Source organism: Capra hircus, chromosome 14 (assembly GCF_001704415.2).
Source record: "Capra hircus breed San Clemente chromosome 14, ASM170441v1, whole genome shotgun sequence".
NCBI lineage: Eukaryota > Metazoa > Chordata > Mammalia > Artiodactyla > Bovidae > Capra > Capra hircus.
The window spans coordinates 20,483,130-20,492,260 of record NC_030821.1 but is presented as its reverse complement, the minus strand read 5'-3'; the positions used below and the strand labels follow the sequence as shown (position 1 = coordinate 20,492,260).

General features: G+C 52.1%; 1 long non-coding RNA gene across 1 annotated transcript; it reads left to right on the top strand.

Moving 5' to 3' along the window:
- Positions 589 to 8,190, top strand: LOC108637520. The gene is made up of 3 exons (XR_001919128.1): positions 589 to 839; positions 4,920 to 5,274; positions 7,341 to 8,190. It is a non-coding gene; the product is annotated as an uncharacterized LOC108637520 (long non-coding RNA).

Below are 9,131 nucleotides of genomic sequence, written 5' to 3'. Positions count from 1 at the left end.
AGCAGGAATTTCTGAACTGAGGCCCGCACTTCCTTTTTTTCCTATGAAAGACAGACCCCTTATGTACACTTAGTTCCAGACCTTGCTATTAAGAAGAGGTTTGAATCCTTATGAGTTTGAGGGCTGTGCGACCCCACGCAGGTGACTCAACCTCTCTGATCCTGTTTGCAGAGTTTTTAAAAATGGTAACATACAGCTCAAGGGGCCCGTTATGAGGGTTAAAAGCGGTTGTGCATGGAAAGCCCTGAACAGTCCTGGCGGTCAGTAGGTGGTTCGTCCGTGGCCCTCACAGTTCTGACTGCTGGCCACAGTGCCTCTGTCTACCTCTTGAGAGTTGCATGCTCCTGGCACGGGCACCACTTTGTCTTCTTGGCTTGCCTCTCCTTTCTCTTTTTAAGGGCATTCGTGCGGCAGCCGGCTACAGCTCCCTCTCAGCTCAGACCCTTTCGGAGTCCTGAGGTCCTGCCAGCAATCATGGCCCCAACCAACCTGGCTTCTCTGCTGACATTCCTGTGAACCTAGTCAGGATCTGCCCCAAGGTCCGTCGGGGTGTGTCCGCGCCGGGAGGGAGGAGGGCGAGGGGAACAGCAGCTGCTCCTTTGTTCACCGGCCACCGGGCGGGTGAGCCAGGGCACAGCCTGTCCAGGCCAAGAGCAGGAAACAGGTGGACTCTGCGGAGGCCCAGACGGGGCAGTGGGACGTGAGGAGGCCCACGTCTGGGCCACGGGGAGGTGCGCAGCGAAATGAAAAGGGCTCCCTTCTGAGTTCCCAGGCTGTGGCGTCTCAGGTCCTCAGCTGGGTTTCAGGTTGCTGCGGGGCAAGGCAATGAGCTGACTCATGTAAGTGAGTATTAAAAACTGTTTAGTCACTGTCTGCCTCTCTGTTAGGGTACGGGATAAGTTGCTGTAACAAAAAGACCCCCCCCCCCGCACCCCCGCCCAAAGACAACAGAACACAGGAGGCAGGATCGTAATACTCTCTCCCGGGACAGTCTGGGGGCTCCCCGCTGGGACAGTCTGGGGGCTCCCCGCCAACAGGCTGGCTTTGCCGCATGTGGTTTCTTTGGGAATGCAGTTTTCTTCCATCTTGTGGTTCCACCATCTCCAAAGACAGATGTTCTAAACCTGGGATCTGCAAATGGCTGGTCAGAACTCAGGGGCTCTCTGAGCTTGCGTGGGCAAAAATTACATCCTGATTTATACTAAGATCCATTGAATACTTGAAAGGTAGCACTTCTTCCCATTCTGACAGGAAGCCTAACAGGAGTATTGGCAGGTACAGTATCTGCAACAACTAAATGTGACAGGAAAGTATCTGTGATTTCTGTTGTGAATCAGTGTTTATGCTCATGATTATTACTTTGAAAACTCAGTAGCTATCAGATCCATTGTTAGATTGTTCTTTAATGTGTTAATAAGAAGTATGTACCTACTCTTAGAGTGTAACTTTTGACTATTTTTGTGATATTTCATTGCAGTTGTTTTTCTTGGCAATCTTCTGATTTTATTGCATGAATTGAAGAACACTATTCAGCGAAGGGTCCACAGGCTTCACTAGACAGCCAGAGGGGGCCCAAGACAGGCAGAGCCAAGCAGCCGCGGCTCACGTGTTGCTCCCTGTGCCGGCTGAAGCTGAATCGGCATTCTGGCAGGGGGAAAGGGTACAGGTGCAGGCAAACAAATTCCTTCCGGGTCAGTGGTGTGGAACTTGCACACTTCACTTCTGTCGCCTGCCGCTGGCAGAACTCAGTCACGTAGCTGCCCCTGGCTGCCAGGGCGGCTGAGACACAGGGTGTTCCCCAGGCAAGGACGGGCCCAGCCAGACTCTATGGAAGGAAAGGATCAATGTAGGGGGCCAAACAGCGATCCGTCACCATCTCCAACAACTCTTCTTCCCTCCCAGAAGAACCCAGCACCTTTCCACTGCCCCTCTATCTTGCTTCACAGGGCCACCTCTTACCAGCCCTCATCTGCTTCTTCCCGCATCCTCGACACTCCTATCTTCTCTCATTTTGCATATGTGTCTAGGACCTCATCCTTCTTTCCCAACATTATGGGTGCTCCTGTCTGAGGCTAACACTCCCGTGTGTCCCAGATCCCAACCCCTCTCATGGACTCAAGCCCACCCCTCCCCCGATTCTATTGTTTCTCTCCTGTACCATTCATTCCCCCACCTCTACTGAATCATCCCCACCAACAAGGAAACACTTTCCCATCATCAGAACCCTTGTCTTGACCCCAATTCCCTCACCAGCCTGTGTCTCTCTCTTGTCCCCACCCCCCTCTCCCCCAAACTCCTGAGGACGGTGGTCCGTGTTTGCTGTCCACAGTTCCTCTCTCACTTCTGCTGCCCTCTCAGATCAGCCCATCAGTTTCCCAACCCCCTCACTCCATGGAAGAGTCTATTGGCAAAGGTCTTCATGTCAGTAACCCAGTCATCACTGCTTTCATCTACCTAACCCACCGGCAGCGTCAGACCCAAGGATCACTCCCTCCACCTGGAGACACCACATTCTCCTGGGTCCTCTTAGCCTCCCTAGTTGTTCCTACTCAGCTCCACCCCCTACCTCCCAAACACAGGCAAGCCCCCTGAGGTCGGATCTTGTCCATCCTCTCTGCCTGCAGTCCCTTAGTGGGCCCATTTAGTCTTACAACCTTAACACCCAACCATTGTGAACGACTCTCTTTCTCATCTTCAGCCTAGACCTCTCCCCTGACTCCAGTCTCCTGTATCTAACTGCCTACTTGACTTCAAGAGACATCTCAAGCTTAACATGCCCAACCCTCCAATCCTCCCCAAAGCTTCTCCTCCCCTTGGCGTTCCCATCTTGCTAGGTAGCTAGACCAGAGAGCTTGAAGTCATTTCTACTCTAGTCTTTCCCTTACATCCTCCTCCTCATTGTCTTTGTCTTCAAACTCACAAGGCCATTTTTGTTTTATAAATATTACAAAATCAGATAGTCATATATATATATGAGGACCTTCTAAATTGTATAAGTGTGAGACCCCACAAAAGCTGAATCTGCCCTTGCATGAGATAAGATGTGGAGTGCTCCACAAAGATTCTGGCATAAAGCCATCAGTTAATAATGAGCAACATGAAAAAAGAGCCTCACGGGGGAGGTGTCATTGGAGTTGGGTCTTTACGGAGAGGCAGAGGTTTACTAAGTTCCAAACAGGATACTAAGAACATAAGCATCTCCAGGATTTTGCAGGTCTGTCTCCAAGGGCCTCATTAGAGACTTCAGGGAGTGCTCCTGATGGAATAATAAGAGCAGCCACTTTGCATGCACCCTTGATGTCCTGCTGTGGTATAACAGATCTATTTGGTCTTCATCCCTGGTTCCCGGCACAGAATTCCTAACACCCTCGTGGTTTCCTGAGTGAGAGGGGTGATAGGAGTCTCACACAGAGCTCCTAAATCCCCTGGAGTTGCCAGGGTGATGAGAGTCTTTTGGGGAATCCCCTGGAGGTCCAGTGGTTAGGCCGCCACACTTTCACTGCTGAGAGCACTGGTTCAGTCATCCATGTGGGCTCCTGGATGGGGGCTGGTTACCAGAGAGATCAACCATGAATAAAAGCTCGGCACTTTCAGTCCACTGCCCATCCCCTGGGTATAGGGCAGAGGCTAGAGATTAATCGATCCTGTCTATGTAATGAAGGAGCTGGAGATTAATTGATCCTGTCTAGCTTCCCAGGTGGTGCTAGAGGCAAAAGAACCTGCCTGCCAATGCAGGAGACATAAAAGATTCGCATTCAGTCCCCTGGTGGGGAAGATCCTCTAGAGGAGGGCATGGTAGCCCACTCCAGTGTTCTTGCCTGGAGACTCCTACGGACAGAGGAGCCTGGAGGGCTAGAATGCATGGGGTTGCAAAGAGTCGGACATGACTGAAGTGACTTAGCACAGCACACAGCACGTGATGAAGGCTCCATAAAACTCCCTGACAGTGGAGAGCTTCCGGGTCGGTGAACACACCCTTTCCCCCTTCCCTTGCCCCGTGCTATCCTCGAACCTCTTCATCTGACTGTTCATCTGTATCCTTTGTCACATTAAAAAAAAAAAACCCAGGAAATGTCAATAAGAGTTTCCTTGAGTTTATGAGCCAGGATAGCAAATTATCGAACCCAAGGAGGGGTTGGAGAAGCCCCCACTTTATAGGCAGCTGGTCAGAAGTACAGGAGATAGCCTGGGACTTGGGACTGGCATCTCAAGTGGGGGGCAGTCTTGCGGGACTGAGGCCACAACCTGTGGGGTCTGTACCAATGCCGGGCGGTTAGTATCAGAACTGTAGGACACCCGGTTGTGTCCGGACGTTAGAGAACTGCCAGACAGTTGGAAAATGCCCGCATGTTTGGTGTCAGAAGTATTCTGTGACAGAAGAGAAATATTCTGTGCAGAAGAAATGTTTTTCCCTTTAAGATGTTCTAAAAGCTTTCCCTGTATTAATTTATTAATCTTCACCATAAAACACACGGCAGATCCTCAGAGGCATGGAGAGATCGGAGTATCTACGCAGGCTCTCACAGCTGTAAGTGCACGGCTGAGACTCCAGCTCCGCTTCCAAATACAGCCCCCAGCCCTGGATCTGCCTGTGTATGTGGCTCTTGGAAGTTTCGTTTGCCCACACGGACCCCAGTTTTCCTCTGGGCACCCAGCATGACCTGTTCCCCGGGGGCTCCCACTTCCCCAGGGCCCTAATTCATTCTCATCCCGCCTGAGGAGGGAGGTTGGGGCTCCCCCACCCGTGTCCCCAGCAGCCCGCCCTCCTGGCTGCTGGCAGACGTTGGTCACCGCCTCCAGTCACAGCACAGCGCCTGCCACAGCCCGCTTGCAGAGGGCGGGGGCGAGGCAATTACTCGGAAAACCGCAGGCAAAACTCCCACGGAGCCACAGGGAAGTTTTTTTTTTTTTTTTTAAAGAGAAAGCTCTGATGTGACAGTGTGGTGGCAAGAGTCTTATCCAGTCTCATCTTCCAACTCCTATCACAACCCACCCCTGAGAAGCTGCTGCCCGGCAGCTGAGAGCACGGTTTGCACCATGTGAAAATGAGAGTGAAACCCCCGGGGGCGGCCCGCTGAAATATGTGCAAAATGAAAGAAGCCCTCCCCAAGGCCTGCAGAGTTTCTTCCTTCTCCTCTTCAATCTGCAAAGCACCGGATTTCACTGCTGCCAGAGAAAAATACCAGGATCAGCATCGCGGGCCCTGGGGCCTTCCAAATGGATCATCCTTCGAGTTAGTCAGAGCCGCCTTGCACACACTCCTGTATTTCACAGGTACTGTCCAGAGGGTAGCATTTGGGGACACACATGGTTTCCTTTGTGTCTTAGACCCTCACCCCACAGGGACTCAGCTGATCAGGGTAGAAGACAATAAGAAACCAGGTGGGGAGAATCAGAACTCCCTTGCATGTAGATATACCCTGCAACTTACAAGTGCCATTGTCCCACCAAACCATTTGTGTAGACACGGCCCTGTAGGGGGTGAGAAAGATGCATGACTTCTCAAGGTCACCGGGCTGATAAGTGGCGGAGCTAAAGCTGAAACTTAGGGAGTCTGGCTCTAGATCCAGCTCCCTTCATGGAATAAGGCATGGCAGGGGTGTGTGTGTGGGGGATGGGGGTGGGGGATAGGCAGGGAGAGAGAGCACCCTGATCCCATCAGCCCCCAGGGCAGGCCCAAAGGAGGGAAGCAGAGCCTGTGAGGTGGCATACTTGACAATTAGTAGGTTTGATGTGGTAATTTACTGTGGATTGGGGTTATTGCCTAGTACATTTTTAGCCTGGAGCTGTGAGTTACGTGTGCTCCAACAGGCCTCTCATGGGAAGACTGGAGACCTAGAGGGTGACGTCCACATTCCGCCAAGAACCCCATCCAGCAGGGAGCCCAAATTCAGGGTTTCCAGGCTCCATCAGGCCAGCACTCGTGTTATGTTTGGACCCAGAGTATCCTTTAAAATGTCAATTTGGGGCAAACATTTAAAATAAGAAGGGTTCACAAAATAATTAGTGTTTCTGGCATCTCTTTAAAAGGTGAAGATTGGGTGATATTAACCTTACTGTTCCAGGATCCCAGCAGGGCTGCTGCCCCTCAAGAGGTGTGTGGTCTCCAGGGCACCAGCTCTACAGCCATGCACAGCAGCCGCCTGTCTGCACCCTGTAGGCACTGGGGGTTCTGACTCTTGCCACAGAACTGAAGCTCTTAACTTTTTGAAGGTCATGGATATAATTCAGGGGATCCAAGGACTTGGATGGGTAAAAATGACACCCTGATTTTCACTAACCCCTACCAAATGCTGACCATTTCCTTCCATTAGGACCATAGGCAGAGACCACGGTAGCAATGGGATCTGTGACTTTGACACTAGAAGAGATCACAGACAGTTTCATATCACATCAGACTTTCATAGACAGCTCCCAATGTCATTTATGCTCACCACTACTCTAAAATCAGAGGGTGGCAGAGAATGAGGTGGTTAGATAGCATCACCAACTCAATGGACAGGAGTCTGAGCAAACTCCAGGAGACAGAGAAGGGCAGGGATGCCTGGCATGCTGCAGTCCATGGGGTCACAAAGGGTCAGACACGACTTAACAACTGAACAACAGCTCTAAAATTGTGACCGATTGCCAGATGTTGTTCTTTAGTGCATTTGATAAAGAAGCATGTATGGCATGATATTAAAGGTTCGGTTTTAAATATATATATAATTTTTAATATAATTGGTTTCATTGGTATTTTACACGCTTACTCTGAGAAAAGATCCACAGGCTTCATCAGGTTGCCCAAGGGGTCCAAAGCACAAACTTGGACTCACATCTTCAAAAGATGGTTGTCAGGTCCCTTGGGGTTGGGAAGGCAGTTTTCTAGAACCTTTTGGAGAAGTGGGGTAGGAGGGGGACTAAGCTCCTCCAGTCCTTCTCAGGTGGTTTCACACTGGACTCCCCACCCAGGGCAGGAGGCCCTCTGAGGTCCTCCCAGAGCCCAGGAAGCCCTTGGCCTTTGAGTAGGAGGCTGTGCAGAGGTCCTGCACTCAGTGGCCCCAGCCCCGGGTCTCCAGGGTCCCCTCCAAAGCAATCCCTGGGTGAACTTGATGGGAGAAAGCTTAGCTCCCAGGCCCTACCATAGATGCCAGGGCGAGGCCGGCCGGGAGCCACAAGCCACGTGGGCGCTGATTCATCCCCGGACGGTCCCAGCCCAGCGGTGCCCCCCCACGGCGTGCCCTTCCCCCGGCTTCCCCATGCTTCCTCCCAGGCTCTGCCCAGGTGCCTGCAAACCCACGTGCGGGCTCCCCTGGTCCGCAGCGCTGCTCCTAGCAACCGCCCCCCTCTCTCCTTGCCAGATCCGGAAATGTGTGGTCTCGGCTGGTTTCCTCCTGGATCCTTGAAGCGCCCACTCAGCCTCTGCCTGATGCTTCGGCTCCCATGCAGTTTGCTGAAGTCACCCTGCTGAAGGGCGTCAGAGCTGGAGGACAGGTGGCCGTGGGCCTCCCACTCCCGCCCCGCGGAGCCGCCTGATGCTTCGACAGCCACCTCTTCCAGAACCAGTGGACACGCTCGCTCCGTGGTTTCCATGACACTGCACTTTCCCACGTCTCCTCCGGATTTCTGACAGCTCGTTTCCTTGCTGGCTGGCGTGATCTCCTCCCGGCTTCTCGTTGTGGGCGTGTCCAGGGCGCTGCCCTCGGCTCTTACCCAACCCGGTGCCCACCGCCCCCTCTAGAGGGCTCTCCTCCTGGTGGCCTGGTGCCACCTCCCACCACTGTGGCCCCTGGGGCCTTGGCTACCCACGGTCCCCAATCCCACACGGCCAGCATTCACAGAACTTCTTGTCCTACCTCCTATGAATCAAGTCCTAAATCACAGGTCAGACTGGAGGGGCGTGGGGGCGGAAGGGTTCGAGTTTGGGTTGGCCAAGCAACTAGTACCTGGGGGATGTTGCTGAGAAGGCTTAAACACATCCCCTGAGCCTGGGCTACTGTAGGTCTGTGTGAGGCAAGCTTGTGCAAGGCTAAGGATATAGGACTCTGGGAACCCACTGCCCAAGTTCAGATCCTGCCTCTGCTACTTAGCTGCTGTGACCTCAGGCAAGTTCATCTATTTGTTCATTAATTTATTTAACAAATGTTAATTGAGCCCCTGCTGTGTGCCAAATTCTGATGAAAATACAAACAGAAACACAAAAGGACTCCCCACACTCTTGATGTTTGGGCTTCCCTGGTAGCTCAGCTGGTAAAGAATCCATCTGCAAAGCAGGAGACCCCAGGTCAATTCCAGGGTCAGGAAGAGCCCCCGGGAGAAGGGACAGGCTACCCTCTCCAGTACTCTTGGGCTTCCCTGGTGGCTCAGATGGTAAAGAATCCACCTGCTATGCTGGAAGACCTGGGTTCTGTCTCTGGGTTGGGAAGATGCCCTGGAGGAGGGCATGGTCACCCGCTCCAGTATTCTTGCCTGGAGAATCCCCATGGACAGAGGAGCCTGGCAGCCTGCAGCCCATGGGGTCACAAAGAGTCAGACATGACTCAGTGGCTAAGCACAATACAGCACTCTTAATGTTTAGTTACTCAAATACTATCCAAACAAATGCTAAATTATGACCTTGACAAGCAAAGTGAGGGAGAGATCAGCCTCCTGAGAACCCAACTGAGGATGGTCTTATCAGAAGGGTCAGGGGCAGCTTCCTTGAGGACATGACCTTAAGGCTCCGATCTGAGGGATGAGTGGAGTTATAAGATGTGGCTGGCTGATAATGGCCCCCAAAGATGTTCACCTTCTAATCCCTAGAATCTGTGAATATGTTCCTTTACATGGCAAGAGAGATGTGATTCATTTAAAGGCTTTTTTTTTTTTTTTTTTTTTTGTTCTTTTTTGGCCACACTGGGCAGCTTGCAAGATCTTAGTTCCCTGACCAGGGATTGAACCTGGGCCGTGACAGTGAAAGCCCCAAGTCCTAACCACTGGACCACCACGGAATTCCCTCCAGTTAAGGATCTTAAAATGGGAGATTCTCCTGGATTATCAGTGTGGCCCAATGTAATCACAAGTGTCCTTATAAGGAGGAGGCAGAGGGTCAGAGAAAACACGACAATAAAAGCAGAGGTCAGAATAATGACGTTGATGGAAGGGGGCCGTGA